Consider the following 19,211-nt stretch of genomic DNA (forward strand, 5'->3'; position numbering starts at 1 on the left):
GATGATATATGTTTGATTTGCAAGAGCTTTGATTGAACTCTATCTCTTACAAAGAAGAGATCCAACTCAATATGTTTGGTTCTGTGATGAAGAACAGAGTTGTGAGTTATAGCCACAGTGCTGAGATTGTCACATTGTCACACAGGACCACTGGTGTGTGATGAGTGAGTTTTAGTTCAGAGAGAAGAGACTCAATCCAAATGATCTCTTGAGGGGCTAGGGCTAGACTTCTGTATTCTACTTCTGTACTTGACCTGGAAATAGTTTGTTGTTTCTTACACCACCAAGTAACAATATTTGAACCAACAAAGATACAAGCTTCCGATATAGATTTTCTGTCATCTGGATCTGATGCCCAATTTGCATCACAGAAGGCAGTGATAGGTAGAGGAGTAGTAGAGCTAGCAGCCCTGAGTTGAATACCCAAAGTGAGAGATCCTTGTAGATAACTTAGTATCTTTTAACAGCAGCCCAGTGATCATTCAGAGGATTGGACATAAATTGGCATACTTTGTTGACACTAAAGGCAAGATCAGGTCTTGTGATTATTGCATATTAAAGTGCACCAACTATGGACCTATATAGTGTAGGATTTTCAAAACCAGAGGAACCTGTTTTGGTTAGTTTGCAGGAGGCAGACATAGGAGTAGGAGATGGTTTGGATAAATCCATGTTGGCCTTCTTGAGAAGATCTCTGATATACTTGGTTTGTGAGAGAAAAAGGGAGCCATTGGTCATGTGTTTAACTTCAATTCCCAGAAAATAGTCTAAGGAGCCTAGTCTTTTTAGTGCAAAAGTAGTACTAAGTTTTCAATAATCTGATTGATGTGAGGAGTAGATGATCCAGTGACAATTATGTCATCCATATATACTAGAACAAATAGTTTGTAAGTAGTGGATATGTGAATAAACAGGGAGTTATCACACTTACTGATGCCAAAGCCCATTTGAAGTAAAGTAGCCTTAAGCCTTTCAAACCATTGCCTAGGAGCCTGTTTGAGACCATAGAGAGCTTTGTGAAGTCTGCAAACCTTAGTTTTGTCACCATTAATGAAACCAACAGGTTGTAGCATATATACTTCTTCATTAAGTAAGTCATTGAGAAAAGCATTATTAATGTCCAACTGCTCTAGAGGCCATTTGAATGTTACTCCAAGGCGAGAAGATTCTTATAGTAATAGGCTTCACAACTGGAGAAAAAGTTTCATTATAGTCAACCCCTTGTTTTTGATGAAATCCTTTTGTTACAAGCCTTGCCTTGTATCTATTAATTGTTCCATCAGGATTCTCCTTCATCCAAAAGACCCATTTACACCCAATTGCTTGTTTTTCTGGGGTAAATCAACAATAGTCCAAGTTCCCAACTGAATGAGAGCATTGCATTCCTCTTGCATAGCTTGAAACCATAGAGGATCACCTAGAGCAGTCTTGACAGAAGTAGGTTCAGTTTGTGCTAATAAGGCTCTAGGAACTTGGGAATGAATGACTTGTCAATTCCAAATTTGGAGCGAGTTTGCATTGGGTGAATAGAAATGGGAATAACATTGGTTAGTTGTATAGGTGAAGATTCTAGTGTAATGGATGGTGAAAGTTGTAAGGGTTGGTCTGAGGATGAGGAGGATAATCTTTCAGTATTAGGCATTGGGGAATATTCAGTAGGAAGACTTGGAGATGGTGTAAGAATAAGGGAGGAGGGTGATGATGTACTGGTAACAGTGTCATTGATGTGGAAGGTGTTTTGAGGAGAAAGATGGGTTAGTGTAGTAGGAGATGGCTCAGGACAGGGCATAGAACTAGGATCTGGTATATAGAGTCTGCCATCTTTTGCCATACATTTATATCCCTTGTGTTGAGTTGAGTAACCAAGGAATGTGCATTTAGAAGATCTAAATTCTAGTTTGTGACTCCTGTAAGGTCTTAATAGTGGAAAGCAGGCACATCCAAACACTTTAAGATAAGAATAGTCAGGTAAAATTCCATATAAAAGAGTGTGAGGGGAAGACTAATGGAGTGTAAGTGATGGTAACCTGTTAATAAGATACACTGCAGATGTGAAGGCATACTCCCAGTAAGACAGAGGTAGAGAAGCATGAGATAGCAATGCTAGTCCAGTTTCAACTATGTGCCTATGCTTTCTTTCAACAGTCCCTTGTTGATGATGAGTGTGAGGAATTATGCCAGGATGTTGAGAAATTCTGTAAAGGGTCTAACTCTCCCCCAATCACTTTGAATAGCCTTGACATTTTGGTGAAATTAGTTTTGAATCAGTTTAAACAAATGCAGTGTTTCTGACTTTTTCTTTAGTAGATAGATCCAAGTGTGTTTAGTATAGGCATCAACAATTGACAAATGATACCTAAAACTTGTTGCTGAATGAATAGGTGCAGGCCCCATAGGTCTAAGTATAGAAGATCAAAAGGTTGAGTATAAATGGATGTAGATGTAGGGGAATGAAGTCTATGAGCCTTAGCACAACAACATGCTGAACAGAAATCAAGACTGGTTTTATTACAATGTGAGATATTACATTGTTGAAGGACACTTTTTACAGTAGCCTCATGGGCATGTCCTAATCCATAGTGCCAAAGTAAGTATGAAATCAAACTCTTAGAACTAGAAGAAACAGTGGTATGGCATATAAAGGCAGCCTTGAGATGGCATTACAATGTAAAGAAGTAGGTGATATAAGACTTGAGAAAGCATAGAGCCCCTCTGCAGTGAGAGAACCCTGTAGGAGCACCTGCTTAGTAGCCTAGATTTGACAAAACAATGGTTAGGGTAAAATTTAAAGAAACACTGATTATCTTTAGCAAACTGAGACAGACTCATAAGATTTTTTATAATTGTAGGGACAAGGAGTAGGTTATGTAATGACAAAGACACTTTAGAATTAAAGGGAGACTGAAAATAAGCATGTCCACAACTTGTAATAGTAGCTTTGTTGCCATTATCCATATAGATGTGATATGAAGCAAACTGTTCAGTTGCTTCAACTAAGAAAGATGGATCTGCAGTCAAATGGTTTGTTGCACCTGAATCAGGATACATAAGGATGGTTTGCTGGAATCTTGGTCAATATGTGTGATATTCATAGCATAGGGAGATGGATGAGTATATTGTGAATCAGGTCTTGTAGTTCTTCTAGGTGGATTCTGATGATGACCAGGCCTTGAATGAGTGTAGGAAGAAAAAGGAACTCTTGGTCTTGTGTAAGGAGAAGATAGATGATGACTAGTTGTAGGAGAGATTGGATAGTTCATGTGAGGATTGTGAGGAGTTGCATGTCAATATCTATCAACGTAGTTATGACCATATGTGTGAGACATGGTTAGGCAGTGTCATATGGTGCATAGTAGCACCAAGCCACATCATGTTCATATTTGTTGCAGTAATCAAAGAAGTAATTTGAGACTTTGCTTAAGGATCTTCCACCACGAGTTCCAGGTTTATTGAAACGACCTCCTCCACGAGAACCATTATAAAACTGTCCAGAATAATCATTCATATGGTGTGCAGAGGGAAAGCTTAGACGATAAGGTGGATGAGAAGGTGCCAGTGGTGCAGAGTGTGTAACAGAAACTGATGAAGGTGGCTCAGTAGCAACCACATTTGCAGATAATGCATCAGAAACAGTTTTATATTTATTTTTGATCAGTCTAGACTCATATGTAAGCAAAAATTGTTCTAGTTCATTGATTGAAGGAGGATGAACTTGACTTTCAATAGTTGTAATAAGTTGTGATATTCTTCATTCATTCCATCTAATACACAATCAACATGTTCTTCTAATGAAATTGGAGTTCCAATTGAAGCTAAGGAATCAGTAAGCCTTTTTATTTTAGAAAAGTATTCAGAAATGGTATTGGATCCTTGAGAAATTCCACATAGTTGTGCCCTAAGTTGTCTACTTCGTGCTTTAGTATGTGCATTGCAAAAAGAATGTAATTCGTGCCATAACTGAAAAGCAGAAGTACAACCTATAACACTTGGTTGCAGAAATTCTGAGATCGAGTTGAGAATCCAAGAGAACATAGTTTGATCTTGTTCTTCCCCAGCTCAAGAACCCTGCATTTGTGCGATTATTAGTGCATCTGCTTCATGAGAAATTGCGGTGGAAAATCTGGATTTAGTAACCTAAGAACACGATTTGATTTTAGAACAACTATCATGAATTGACTCCATGTGAGGTAATTCTTCTTTGTGAGTTTTGTAGTAGGAACTGGTTGCAGTAGTGAAAGAATTTGGTGAAAAATCCATGGAAGGAGGAGGATCAGAGGCGGCATTGGCCATAAAAACTCTGATACCATGTAAGAAAGATAAATCGAAGAATAATTGTTTCTATTATAATTGATATTGATTGATGAGTACATTGAGCAATCTTCTATTTATAGAAGAGAAAACAAGTCATGTGACATTTACATAATTGTAACCGCCATCCTCTTAGAAGCAACTAGTCTAACTAACTAGGATTGCTTAGCTAAACAAATTTAAACAGAAAACTACTTCAGCTTTGATTAGCAAAGCTAATTACAAGAATTAAATAACATCAATTATTCTAATAATAGCTGAAAACAAAACACCAAAAACTCAATGTTACAAAAAAGAAATAATTTGTATAGATTCCGGAAGATTATTTTAGATTCAGACCTTATGGGTTACCTACAGGTGGAAATTTATTTGCCGGACCAAAAATGCTGCACACAAATAAAAAAGATCAACAATTTGCATGCTCAATGGAAAAACAATATTTGAAGAATTTATTAAAAGGAAGAATCACGAAATTTAGTCAATTTATTGATGGATTTCCAGCCACAACGAAAATTCACACCCAACTCTTGCAAATCTACAATACACGATATGGACAACCACCAGAGAATAACAAAAAAATATATTTAAAGGAAAAACATTCTCAGGATCATTTAATATTTTTTAAGGTACTGAACTTTTAACTATGACCTAGAAAATTATAATAAGGAGAGGAAAAACTTGTACATAAGAAGAAAGCAGCAATATAGTGTACAAGAATTCTGCAAGCCAAACACAGATTACTTGCGTCTTTGATAATATGTAGGATCGGACAGGAGGCACTAACTTCAAAAAGAACAGCTTCGCAAATCATTCTATAGCCCAGCCCAAAAAAAAGAATTAACACATAAAAACTCATTACCTAAATTAAATTACTGCTCCCTAAACTTTAGGCACTCTAATTCTTGATCAAAAAATCGCATGACATTCCCCGATCTCTAATGTCCAAACTCCAGGTGCTACTAAAGAAGAAACACAAGCAGATCAACTCCTATATCTTCATGATCAGATGAAACGCAATACTACTTTTTTACACAAATAGAAGAGTCCGCAAAACTACAAATCTCTTGCAGTCTTCAATTTTGCAAAATCATATCCATCAAAAAACTACGGTAAACATCATATCAAAGTTGGTTTAGAAAAACTTCCCCAACTAAGCTCTTATACCTCCCTTAATATCGCGAAATAAATCCAGTCCAACCAAGCCACAGATGAAAGCCATACAATTCATGATTCAAGAACAGAAAAAACTACAATACTGCTAATTGCACAGGACTAATTCAGAACATAAATATGTTCTCCAAGACCCAAAAGAGAACAACATTTGAAGGATTTACATAGAAAAGTGCAGGCTCGTGCAACCTAATTAAATAAATAACTCTAAATCCTTCGAGGGTTTATTCTGGTTATGCATTTGCAATCTCATTGGTTACACTTACACTTGGAGGCTATTTTCCGGACCGAAAATCATCAACTCTGCAAACGAATAGACACAATAAGTTCAACAATCAAATCTTCATAAGATGTGCAGAACAATATCAAAAAACAGATGAAAAATAAAAATAAGAACAATTCATTGAATCCTTCGAGCAAAACCAATTCGACTGCAATCCATTTACAACTAGATGAAACAAGAATAACAAGTACAGTCCCAAAATACATAAAATACCAAGTTTCTTTAGAATAAAATATTTTGGAGGGCCATTCACAATAGGGAAGCTTTTTAGACATGATCATGTTCCACATAAAGAACCAACAACTTGATAAAAAACAGAACCTAATTATTTAATGTGAACACTCAACATTGCACCCTTACAAATTATATGACAAACTGTGTAGAAGTTGACTACTCATTCTCATTTGGTTCAATTGCTGCTGTAAGGGTGCAAGAATCATACAAAAAGTCAAGAAAATAGCAGAATCTTCTAAACCACAGATCATAACAACAAAGGCCTATCCACAAGAGGCAGAAACTCCTTAAAACTCAAAGGCTTCTAATACACAAACAGAGAGGAACGTGCATAGCCATAAACATAGCCAAATCCAAAACAAGAAAGAAACGCTGTATTATGTAAGTAACAAAACCTAGGTCAGAACAGAATGTCTATCAGTGAGTAATCCCAATCACCGCATCCATGGAGTCATTATCTTCCCTGTAAAACCCAAGCAGAAATCATGGTAATGTAGAGAATTTGAATAGATAAAAATGAAATCTCAAACTTTTAAAGAGTTAAGAATCCATGGTAGAAGTCACCAAATTATGAAGTGGTCTTTAGATAAGATGCAGGACGTTAGGTAAAATAATTAGGAAGCACTAACTGCAAAAAGACAGTTTCACAATTCAATGAGTCATCAAAGCCATAAAAGAATTAAACAGAGATTTCATCAATGAATAAATTACTGGTCCTGGACCCTTGACCATTCAAATTATTGATCAAAAATTGAACCACATTCCCCAATCTCCACGACTCCAGCATTCTAATAACTAAGAAAAACTTCAGCACTGCTAATTGCACACTGTCCACATAAACAAATTCCAATCATGCAACATAACACTAAGTCTGAACCACTTCACTAATCTAGTCTGGTTAAAGCAATTGCAATAACTAGATACACCTAAAATTAGAAGCAGCACAAACAATATTCAAAGAATAATTAAAAAGAAGAAACACAGTTTTATCAACTTACTGACGGGGATTTTCAGCCACATGACAAATGCATATCAACTCCATTGCAAATAAACAGAACTAAAAATATGGACAACCACTATAAATTATAGAATCAAAAGTCATCAGTTTTTTTATAGTAAAAAAACAATCATGATAGTACAAAAATAATTTCAAAGTGAAAAATGATTTAAAAAAATTAAACCTGATAAGGACATAAACCTGTACAGTAAATAATATAATGCAAACTCTTAAAAATAGAAGTATGATATGACAAAATGTGCATACGATGCTGGTGCAAGCTTGGTAACACAAAAATTTCATTCCGCCTACAAGATTAGGAGCTCAATAACATGAGGTCTTGTCACTGCAAACCTGTGACGAAGAACATTATGATAGAAAGGAAAAACATCAGATAAGAAGAAAACAACATTATATTTCTTGTATGTCTATAGATTTTTCCTGCCCTAAGTAACAAGTTGTCAATCCTTATTTTAAGAACTGTATTGAAACAAAGCAATCTAAAATTATGGAAACCACATCTCCAAAGCAAAATATCTAACTATTCCCACTATGTCAAACTGCAATGCCTTGTTGCATATTATATTTCTACTTGTAGCCTTTTCCAATTTAAATGTAACAAGTTACCAGTACTTGTTTTAGGAACTTTAGCTTTTTCCTATCCAAAAGTAACAAGTTGCCAGTACCTGTTTTAAGAACCGTAGTGAAAGAAAGCAATCTAAAATTATGGAAATCACAACTCCAAAGCACCACTATTCCCACTATGCCAAAATGTAACTACTTTTACCTTTTTCCTATCCAAAAGTAACATAACAATATTTGTTTTAAGAACCGTAGCAAAACAAAGCAATATAAAATTATGGAAACATAGTTTCAAAGCAAAACATCTCACTATTTCTACCATGCCACACTGCAATGTTGTGTCGTAGGTTGTATTTCTAGTTTTAGTTTTTTCTTGTCCAAAGTGACAAGTTCCCGATACTTATTTTAAGAACCGCAGTGAAATAGGGCAACTTAAAATTATGGAAACCATAGTTCCAAAGCAAAACATCCCACCATTCCCACTATGCCAAAATTGCATATTATATTCTTAGCTTTAGCTTTTTCCTGTCCAAAAATAACAAATTGCCAGTACCTGTTTTAAGAACCATAATGAACAAAGCATGTCAAAATTATGAAAACCATTGGAAATAGCTCCAAAACAAAATATCCAACTTTCAATTAGCCTTTCAATTCTTCCCAAATTGTTTCTTTTTAGAAGGAATATGTTTGATATTCTCATTAGTGAATGCAAAGCATAACCGGGGATAAGAGAGGCTGGAAAAACAATAGAAATAGAAGAAACCAGAGAGTTTTAGCGTATCCAACCAGAGAAAAACAATACATAAAATAATGATTTGCATTTTAAATTAACTGGACTTGCAAATGTTTTGCATCAGGTTTTTTAGATGTGGTACGCTTTTCATAACATCCTTTAGGGTAGTAACAAGAACACATTGAAGATTGTGAATGCTTTCATCGGTTCCACCTCCTTGTGAAGTATGTCACACTTCTGAAAGATTAGTTAGTGAAACATGCTTCACATGGTCAATTTCATTAAGCCAATCAAACTAATCCCAAGCTTATAATTTGCCACCATATAATCACAGTCATCATATTAAAGAAAATTTACCAATGAACTAACTTAGTTGCAAATAACCTTTTGTGGACTAACTACTTCATATATCAAAAGAATTGGCCTTAGTATGGCGATTCTGGAATTTAATTCCACATTTAATCTGTTTGATAGCCACCAAAGATCATAATGATAAATTTGTCGACAAAATTTGTGATATGGAAATGGAAACCTTAGTTAATGAGTTTAAAATCCTTATTTAAACATAATAAATAAACTAACTTGGTGATAATCTATGCATACCTTCCTTCTTTGAATTTTTTTGATAGCTCTATATATAGAACTCCATTGATATGGCAACTATACAGCACTAAAGTGCCAAGAGAGTGCTACTTCAAGTGTAAGTATTTGGCCTGAGGAAAACATTTCGTAGAAAATACCTCCATAAAAAATAGGAGAATAACATAACATGCACATTTCGTTTCTATGGGCAATATATATGAAAACCTCAGAAAAGAAATGGATAGGATCAGGAACGGTTAATTATGCACCTTTTCAGCTTTTCAGGAGTAGTAATGACATGGGTGAAGAAAATTAGGAGGGACCACCACTTCAAACACCATTTATCAAATTGGTGACCTCTAAACTACATTAATAATAAATTCATATACAACTTCAATAACCTTGTTGAGTGAAGCCTTGACGTTCCAACTAGTTGATAACATGTGACGCCAATGCACAAGTGGATGTCACAATTTCATAATACAAAACCTAACTTCCAAGTTGCAAGTACTACTTCCACGGCCCAGCATATCTTGCCCGTAGCACCCCAACATAGATCATGGAAGACGCAGATTCCAAAAAGCAAACCCAAGAGTTAAAAATCAGACTGGTCACCAAAATCATGAGTGGATTCAATATCTTTAGACATTATTAAATAATTTAGAAGTTCGCTAATCTGCAAAAGAACAGCTTCCTCACAAACAAATATAAGTTCCAACAAAAACCCAAGAGCCCAAAGTAAAAAGTTATAGAGATCGTCCAGGAGAAATAGAAATTAAGGTGCCTTGAAACCCATAGGCTAACAAGCATAGCTATACAGTGTACATATGTCTAAATCCAGGACGAGCAAATGCATATAGAGAAAACAAGAAGAAAATCTCCTCCAGCTCACAATTATTGGATACCTTCCCTGTACACACACCCAAGGAAAATCATGGGAAAGAACCAAATCTGAATGACATGACAAGAAAAACACAACTTCAAAAACGGGACCAAAGCAGAGATCACCATGCTAGTCTGGTCTGGACTTTGAAGATGTGTGTAACTTTCCATGAGATGATTTGCAGATATACCACCAAAATATCATTTTCATAGTGAAATTCCAAGACATCATATCATGCTCAAAGCAAGACAGAAAAAGAGACAAACAAAGAAATCAAATCTGTAATCCTGAACACTTGGAATATCTCATCAACAGGAAAACAGTGTATCAAACTTCCCACATGACGGGTGGTCGCTTGGGCAGGCACAATAATACAACCTCAATTGTGAGGAACAGAGACTCCAATTAGGGGATGAAAAACAAATAGATCACATAAAAATTTGATCAGACCATAAGCTCAGAATAAACCTCTAATTCAAGATGCAGGTCATCACAACAACAAGCAAGGGGCCCAACAAAGAGTTCCACCGTTGAGCTGGAAAAAATAAATCAATCATGATTTCTGTGGCAGAACTCATACAGTTCTTAAACAAAAACAGAAAGTTGCAGTACTAAAATGTATAGTGAGGGACATAATGAAGAATAAAAAACATACCGAACGCAAATGTACCGAAGGTTAATGTGTATTAAACTCCCAACCACAGCTTACAAAGCCAATTAATCTGTAATGCTGACGCAGAAATCAAATGAACGAGAAAGTAAACGCTCGCTGCACAAAATTTTGAAGCTAGAAAACAAGGCTACACTACATACAAAGCACAAGTCTGCCATCAAGTTATCTCAAGTAAAAGCAACCAAGAGTCCAAGACTCTGAAGAGATATCAGAGAGTCTGGCCACTAAAAATATGTTTTAGTTCCTGACACAGAAAAGATGACCTGATGTGCCACGTTACCGTACACTCTCTAAAAAAGCCAAATTTAGAACCCAACATAAGACATCTAAGTCGAGGAGGAACAGAAAAACTGAGAAGCAAATTCATATGAAGAGCAACAAAGCCTAGATTTGAAAACATTCCCAACCACTGCTTGCACATACTAGAATTATCTTCCCTGACAAGACTCAGGTGTAATTCATAAAGAAAATTCATCAATCAAAATTCAAGCTTCAGAGGTGACCAAATTGTGGACTACCCGAATGCTTGGAACCTTCACACAATAACAAAGATCATTACTAAGAATACTGCAGAAACAAATATCAATATTTACATTGCATAATGATAGCTTTTTTAATAATAAAAAAAGAACAACAACTTAACAATGAGCTATTCTGAAAGAATGTTTTAAGATAGATCTTCAATTTGGGAAGACCAACAAAAAACACATTCCAAGCTCTAGATTTATACAATGGCTGAAAACAAAACAAGAAAAACTCAATGTTACAAAAAAGAAATAATCTGAATAGATTCCTGAATATTATTTTAGATTCAAACCTCCTGGGTTACCTACAGGTGGAAATTTATTTCTGGGACCGAAAATGCTGCACACAAATAAAGATCATCAATTTTCATGTTGAATGGCAAAACAATATTTGAAGAATTTATAAAAAGGAAAAATCACAAAATCTAGTCAATTTATTGATGGATTTCCAGACACAAGGAAAATTAATAACCAACTCTTGCAAATCTACAAGACACGATATGGACAACCACCAGAGAATAAAAAAATTGTATTTAAAGGAAAAACATTCTCAGGATCATTTAATATTTTTAAAAGTACTGAATTGTAACTTTGACCTAGAAAATAATAATAAGGAGAGGAAACACTTCTAGATAAGAAGAAAGCAGAGCATTATAGTGCAGAAGAATTCTGCAAGCCAAACATGGATCATCAAGCCGAAGTCCCAAGGGCCCAAAAACATAGATCATCAATCACAGCCCTTTCCTTTATGTTTCGCGATACACAAACAGTGGAACAAACATAACCATGGACATACCAAATCCTGAACAAGCACTTATAAGGGACATAATGAGAATAAAAATTGTATGACGATAAGAAAACCTAAATTGGTGTCAATCAATAGCCCAACCACTGCTTTTGCGCTGAAAACGCAAACTTTATCCGTGTAACAGCCAAGATGAACCAGTAGGTCATTAGGATGCACCAACTGCGAAGAAGACCTCCACACTTCAATTCAAGTCATTAAAAATTGATAAAGTTTGCTTAAGAGCCAATCGTCAACCTCTCCACAAAGTAAGGTGGTCTCAACCTTCCTATAGATGCACACTCCTATTCCATAGGGCGGGAGGTAGTCACGTGAAGAAGCAGGATGAGGGACCTCAACCTCTCACAAACTGTGAGGAACAGAGAATATTATTAGAGGAGGGGAAAATAAACATCTTACAAAAGTTTTAGCAACATTAGAAGAACTGTCCAAACCAAAACACAAGCATCCAAAAAAGAACCAAAAGCCCAACCAGCTCGACAAAAGCCCAACCAGCTCGACAAAAGCCATACAATTCTGGAACTGCTATTTGCATCCAAATAGAACAGTCCCCGAAATAAATCTGTTGTCCAGATCAAATGGAGAACAACATCCAAACAATTGAGAAGTAAGACTAAAGTCAAACAAGAAAGAACAAACAATTCAAAAAAATTAAATAAAATAAAATAATTCTAAACCCAATCTGGTTAAATCATGCTTCACCGCTCTAGTCTAGTTATGCATGTGCAATCATTGATTACACCAACAAAGAAAATCAATTCCGGGATCCAAAATGTTGCAATTCTGCACACAAATTCAACACATATATATTCATAGGAGAACAATGTCGAAAACATGACAAAAAAAGGAAGAATCAATAAAGACTGTCATTTTGTTGAGTAAAACCAATTCTGTTGCACATCCATTTAAAATTCAATGAAACAAGACCAACAACTGTGGTAAAATAATCATAAAAACCAAGCTTCTTTACAATAGAAAATACTTAAAGGACCGCAAAAGAGGGAAGCTTTTTAAACACGAAAATATTCCTCATGAAGAACCAACAACTTGTTAAAAAAGAGAACCTGATAATTTAATGTGAACTCTGAATACAATTATACATTAAAAACCATGAAGAAGCTGTGCTAATTCATGTTTGGTAGAACCCATGAGAGGTAGAAATTCCTGCACCTATAAAAAACTCAAATGCTTATGAAACACGCACAGAAACACGCATAGCCATAAACATGGTTAAATACAAAACAAAGAAGAAAAGTTGTATTACAAGTAACAAAACCTAGGTCAGAATAGATCGTTCATCAATAACCACTGCTTCCATAGAGGTCAAATGCAATCACTGGTTATCTTCCCTGTAAAACCCAAGCAGAAATCATGGAAAACAGAGAATCTGAATAAATGCAGCAGAAAATAAAACCCCAATAGTTTTTGAAGAGTTTAGAACCCAAGGTAGAAATCAACAAATTATGCAGTCATCTTAGATAATATCTAGGATAGAACAGGAGGCACTAACTGCAAAAAGAACTGCTTCACAGTTTATTCTGTAGCACAGCCAAAAACAAGAATAAACACATAAAAACTCACTTAAATTAAATTACTGGTCCCTAAACCTTGGGCGCTCTAATTCTTGATCAAAAATTGCATGACATTCACCAATCTCTAATGTCCAAACTCCAGGTGTTACTAAAGAAGAAACACAAGCAGATCAACTCCTGTATCTTCATGATCAAATGAAAAGCAGTACTACTTTTTTACGCAAATAGAATAGTCCACAAAACTATAAATCTCTTGCAGTCTGCAATTTAGCAGAATCATATCGATCAGCAAATCTATGGTAAACATCATATCGAAGTTGGTTTAGAAGAACTTCCCCAACCAATCTCTTATACCTCCCTCTATATCACGAAGTAAATCTAAAAGTCCAACCAAGCCAGATGAAAGCCATACAATTCCTGATTCAAGAACGGAAAAACTACAGCACCGTTAATTGCACAGAACTAATTCAGAACATAAATATGTTCTCCAAGACCCAAAGGAGAACAATATTTGAAGCATTTACATAGAAAAGAACAGCTCATGCAACCTAATTAAATAAATAACTCTAAATCCTTCACCGGTTTATTCTGGTTATGCATTTGCAATCTGCTTGGTTACACTTACGATTAGAGGCTATTTTCCGGACCCAAAATCATCAACTCTGCAAACGAATAGACACAATAAGTTCAACAATCGAATCTTCATAAGATGGGCAGAACAATATAAAAATAAGAATAATTTGTTGAATCCTTCCAGCAAAACCAATTCGGCTACAATTCATTTACAACTAGAAGAAACAAGAATAACAACTACAGTCTCAAAATTCATAAAATACCAATTTTCTTTAAAATAAAATATTTTACATGGCCCTCCAAATCCATTCAAAATAGGGAAGCTTTTTAGACATGATCATGTTCCACATAAAGAACCAACAACTTGATAAAAAACAGAACCTAATTATTTAATGTGAACACTCAACATTGCACCCTTACAAATTATATAACAAACCGTGCAGAAGGTGACTGCTTATTCTTATTTGGTTCAGTTGCTGCTGTAAGGGTGCGAGAATCCACTGAGGAAAAAAACTTCTAAGTCATACAAAAAGTTGTCAAGAAAACAGCAGAATCTTCTAAACCACATATCATAACAACAAAGGCCTATCCACAAGAGGCAGAAACTCCTTAAAACTCAAACACTTATAATACATAAACACAGAGGAACAAGCATAGCCATAAACATAGCCAAATCCAAAAGGAGAAAGAAACTATGTATTGTGTAAGTAACAAAACCTAGGTCAGAACAGAATGTCTATTAGTAATCCCAGTCACCACACATCCATGGAGTTGCACACAATCATTGATTATCTTCCCTGTAAAACCCAAACAGAAATCAAGGGAACATAGAGAATTTGAATAGATAAAAATGAAATCTCAAGCTTTTGAAGAGTTAAGAATCTCCATGGTAGAGGTCACCAAATTATGCAGTGGTCTTAGATAATATGCAGGCAGCACTAATTGTTAAAAGACAGTTTCGCGATTCAAAATGAGTCATCAAAGCCATATAAAAGAATTAAACAGAGATTTCGAAAATTAAATTACTTGTCCTGAACCCTTGACTTCTAAATCAAAAATTGAACCGCTTTCCCCACAGTCCGAACTCCAGCATGCTAGTTGCACACTATCCAAATAAACAAATTCCACTCATGCAACATAATAATTCTGAACCCCTTCACTGGTCTAGTCTGGTTAAAAGCAATTGCAATCACTAGATACACCTAAAATTAGAAGCAGTGCGAAATATATTCAAAGAATAATTAAAAAGAAGAAACAGAGTTTTATGAACTTACAATTGGAGATTTTCAGCCACATGACAAATGCATATCAACTCTATTGCAAATAAACAGAACTAAAGATATGGACAACCACTGTAAATTATAGAATGAAAATTCAGGAGCCTTTTTATAGTATCGGAAACAGCTCCAAAGCAAAACATCCCACTATGCCAAACTGACAATGCACATGTTCCATATTATATTTCTAGTTTTAACTTTTTCCTGTCCATAAAATAACAAGTTGCCAATACTTGTTTTAATAACCATAGTGAACAAAGCAATCTCAACTTATGAAAATCATCGGAAACATCTCCAAAGCAAAATATGCCACTATTCCCACTATGCCAAACTGAAAATGCACATGTTGCATATTGTATTTCTAGTTTTAACCTTTTTCTGTCCATAAAATAACAAGTTGCCAGTACTTGTTTTAAGAACCACAGTGAACAACACAATCTCAAATTATGGAAACCATTGGAAACAACTCCAAAGCAAAACATCCTACTATGCCAAACTGACAAAGCGCATGTTGCATATTGGATTTCTAGTTTTGACTTTTTTCTATTCATAAAAAAACAAGTTGCTAGTACTTGTTTTAAGAACCATAGTGAACAAAACAATCTCAAATTATGGAAACCATTGGAAACAACTCCAAAGCAAAACATCCTACTATCCCCACTATGCCAAAATGACAATGCACATGTTGCATAATGCATTTCTAGTTTTAATTATTTTTTCCTGTTCATAAAATAACAAGTTGCCAATACTTGGTTTAAGAACCATAGTGAACAAAACAATCTCAATTTATGGAAACCATTGGAAATGGCTCCAAAGCAAAACATCCGACTTTCAATTGGCCTTTCAATAAAGCTAGATCTTTTTATCTCAAATTGTTTCTTTTAAGAAGAAATTTGTTTGATATTCTCATAAGTAAATGAGAAGCCACACAGTGGGGGTGTAAGAGAGACTCGTAAAATAATAGAAGGGGAAGAAACTCGAGAGTTTTAGATTCCACTACACCCAAAAACAATACAAAAACTCATTTACAATAATGAAGTGCACACATGCATCGGTTCAAATGTTACTATGAAAATGTTTGGCATCGGGTTTTTTACCCTCATATACATGTGGCCCACTTTTCACAACATCCTTGAGGGTAATATTATCAAAGAATTCCTGGAATTTTAGGAGGAAAGGGAATTGTAATTACTTCTACAAATTGAAGTTTGTGAATACTTTCATAGGTACTACCTCCTTGTTTAGTACGTCACACTTCTGGCTTTCAGCCTCCACAAGACTCGCACATCCCTGCTTCACATGGTCAATTTCATTAAGCGAATCAAACTAATCCCAAGCTTATAATTTGCCCCCATATAGTCAAAAGAAAATTTACCAGGTTGCAAATTAGCTTTTGTGGACTAACTACTTCATATATCAAAAGAATTGGCCTTATTGGTTTGGCAATTGTGGAATTTAATTCTACCATTTGATCTCTTTGATAGCCAACAAAGATCATAATGATAAATTTGTCACCAATTTGAACAATTGTGAGAAATTTGTGATATGGAAAAGGAAACCTTAATTAATGAGTTTAAAATCCTTATATAAACATAACATAGAACCTAACTTGGTGATAATCTAGCGTACCTTCCTTCTTTGACTTTTTTTTACCGCTCAATATATAGAACTCCATTGACATGGCAACTATATAGCACTTGAGTGCCAAGTCAATAGAGACGATTAGAGGAAGAAATTTTGGAGGAAAAATCTTCACAGAAAATGCCCTATAAAATAGGAGAATAACATAACATACACTTACATAGCAAATGGAAATAAGGAAAATCTGAGAAAAGTAATGGAAGGATCGGGGACTATTCTTCTTTTAACTTTGTGGCTGTCATTCTTTAGCAACCAGAATCTTCAGATTTCAATAAATCTTATGCACATTTTCAGGAGTAGCAAGACATAGGCTAAGAAAATTAGGGGGACCACCTCTTCAAAACCTTTGATAAACAAGAGAAAGATCCATTAAAACACACTTATTAAATTGGTTACTTCTAAACTACATTAATAATAAATTCGTATACAACTTAAATAACTTCGTTGAGTGAAAGCCTTAACATTCCTACTAGTTGATAACATGTGATACCAATGCACAAGCGGATGTCGCAACCTTGTATGTATAATTACACCGCAGAACACATGTGCACCATCATATTTTTCCAATATACACACAACTACAAGATGGCATAATAATACTACCATAATATGAGAAGAAAATCAAATATAACATAACCAAACTTTCAAGTTGCAAATGTTACTTCCACAACCCAAAATATCTTCCCTTTATCACCCAAACAGATCATGGAAGATGCAGATTTCAAAAAGAATTCTAATAAAGCAAAGCCAAGAGTTTAGAATCAGAGTGGTCACCGAAATCATGAGTAGATTCAATTCTCCAGACATGTCAAATAATTTAGAAGTAGAAATTAAGGTGTCTTAAAATACAAGAAGATCATCCATTCCATATGCAATTCTATATCTACCAACTTACACAAGTTTCAAGTATTATGACTCATATAACACAACTTTATGTCTAGCAATTTATATATGTGACTATATCTAGCGACTACAATGATAAAATTAAGCTTTATAAATTGCCAAACACATCCCTATATCAAGTACTTTATGTCATCTAATTCGAAAGTTTTTCATTTTTACAAGAATCTTATTTAAAAATCATATAAACATAAACACACAATAAAACAATTATGCATAAAACAATGTCTGACATTAAACAAAAAGGATGAATTACATACATTAGAATATTAAACCAGAATTTCTTCACTAATTAATTTCCTAAAACATACTTAGCAATTCGTCCTTCACATAGTAAGCATTAAACAATGCAATAATAATTCATGAAAATCAAAAATTCAATTTATTCATAACCAAATTTAATAAATAATATAATCAATTCCAACAACAAATAACATAGCTAGACATTTTCATATATAACAAATAAAAAGTAACTCATAAAATTATAAGTCAAGAAGAAATTTCAGCTTCTCCATAAACATACAACCTCATACATAAAAGCTAAGGAATATAGACACAAAATTTAACAGTTCATGACATGACAGGGTTAACACATGTAGAAGACACCACATATAATTAATTATCTTCCTTAAAATGAGTTCTACAGCCAAACAATTGAAGATCCAACAAATATCTCACAAGAATGCCAAAACCAGTTCAATAATAATAGTAAAGATAGCGCATCTTTGCCATCAAAACGTGGAAAATCCAACTTGGTGTTCCTTACTTGAAATGGTTGTGCAGAATGTCCTGAGTTCGGACCACCATTGGCGATAATTGGACTGATGGTACCCATCTTAGCGTCAATCTGGTCGAGTCGCTGAGCATGTTGTTCATCCATTTTCACCATTAGTTCCATCATTATTTAACATCGACAGAAAGCTTTCAAGCAAGTGTTATCAGCCATGGAAGTCAATGAAAATACCAAATGTAAGGAACAATAATACAGCATAAACAAGAAAAGATAACACTGTAAATACTATCAAGTAATGATTGTTTGATTTACTGTATAAAATTTCTTACAATGAAAGGAAGATAAACATATGGCAGAAAAGAAGAAATTAGAAGAACTTCTAGAACAGAGAAAGCAGAAGTTAGAGAGAGGAGAATAATTCCACAAATTTCACAATATCTCACATACACTTAATTGGGAATTAGTTATCTTTGTCATATTGCTTCTCCTCAATTTCTAAGTGCCAATGTCATGTGCCATGCCTAATTTGTCCCTCTCTTTAATTCCTGTTGGCCTCATTACAAAGGCTTCCAAATCCAAAAGGAGGTTAACTTCTTGTTCACACAAGAAAGAAAGGAATAATACATTATTAACTTTGTATTCAAAACAGCATCTAATCAAAATTTTGCAAGAACGTGAAATTTGAAGATTCTTTTATTTATTTTTAATAGCTAGTATATAATAATCCAATATATATATATATATATATAACTTACATATATATATATATATATATAACTTA

At 34.6% G+C, this 19,211-nt stretch overlaps 3 long non-coding RNA genes across 3 annotated transcripts in view; 1 reads left to right on the top strand and 2 right to left on the bottom strand.

The window, feature by feature from the left end:
- On the top strand, positions 1,579-12,249 carry LOC109349338. The gene is made up of 3 exons (XR_002107951.1): positions 1,579-1,593; positions 2,581-2,587; positions 12,185-12,249. It is a non-coding gene; the product is annotated as an uncharacterized LOC109349338 (long non-coding RNA).
- Positions 10,148-13,181, bottom strand: LOC109349340. The gene is made up of 2 exons (XR_002107952.1): positions 10,428-13,181; positions 10,148-10,307 (listed from the first exon to the last, which is right to left on the bottom strand). It is a non-coding gene; the product is annotated as an uncharacterized LOC109349340 (long non-coding RNA).
- Positions 13,755-19,211, bottom strand: part of LOC109349336 — a 37,986-nt gene continuing 32,529 nt past the window's right edge. The window contains exon 4 of the long non-coding RNA XR_002107949.1: positions 13,755-14,676. This is a non-coding gene — a long non-coding RNA (uncharacterized LOC109349336). The remainder of the gene's footprint in view (positions 14,677-19,211) is intronic.

Source organism: Lupinus angustifolius, chromosome LG06 (genome assembly GCF_001865875.1).
Source record: "Lupinus angustifolius cultivar Tanjil chromosome LG06, LupAngTanjil_v1.0, whole genome shotgun sequence".
NCBI lineage: Eukaryota > Viridiplantae > Streptophyta > Magnoliopsida > Fabales > Fabaceae > Lupinus > Lupinus angustifolius.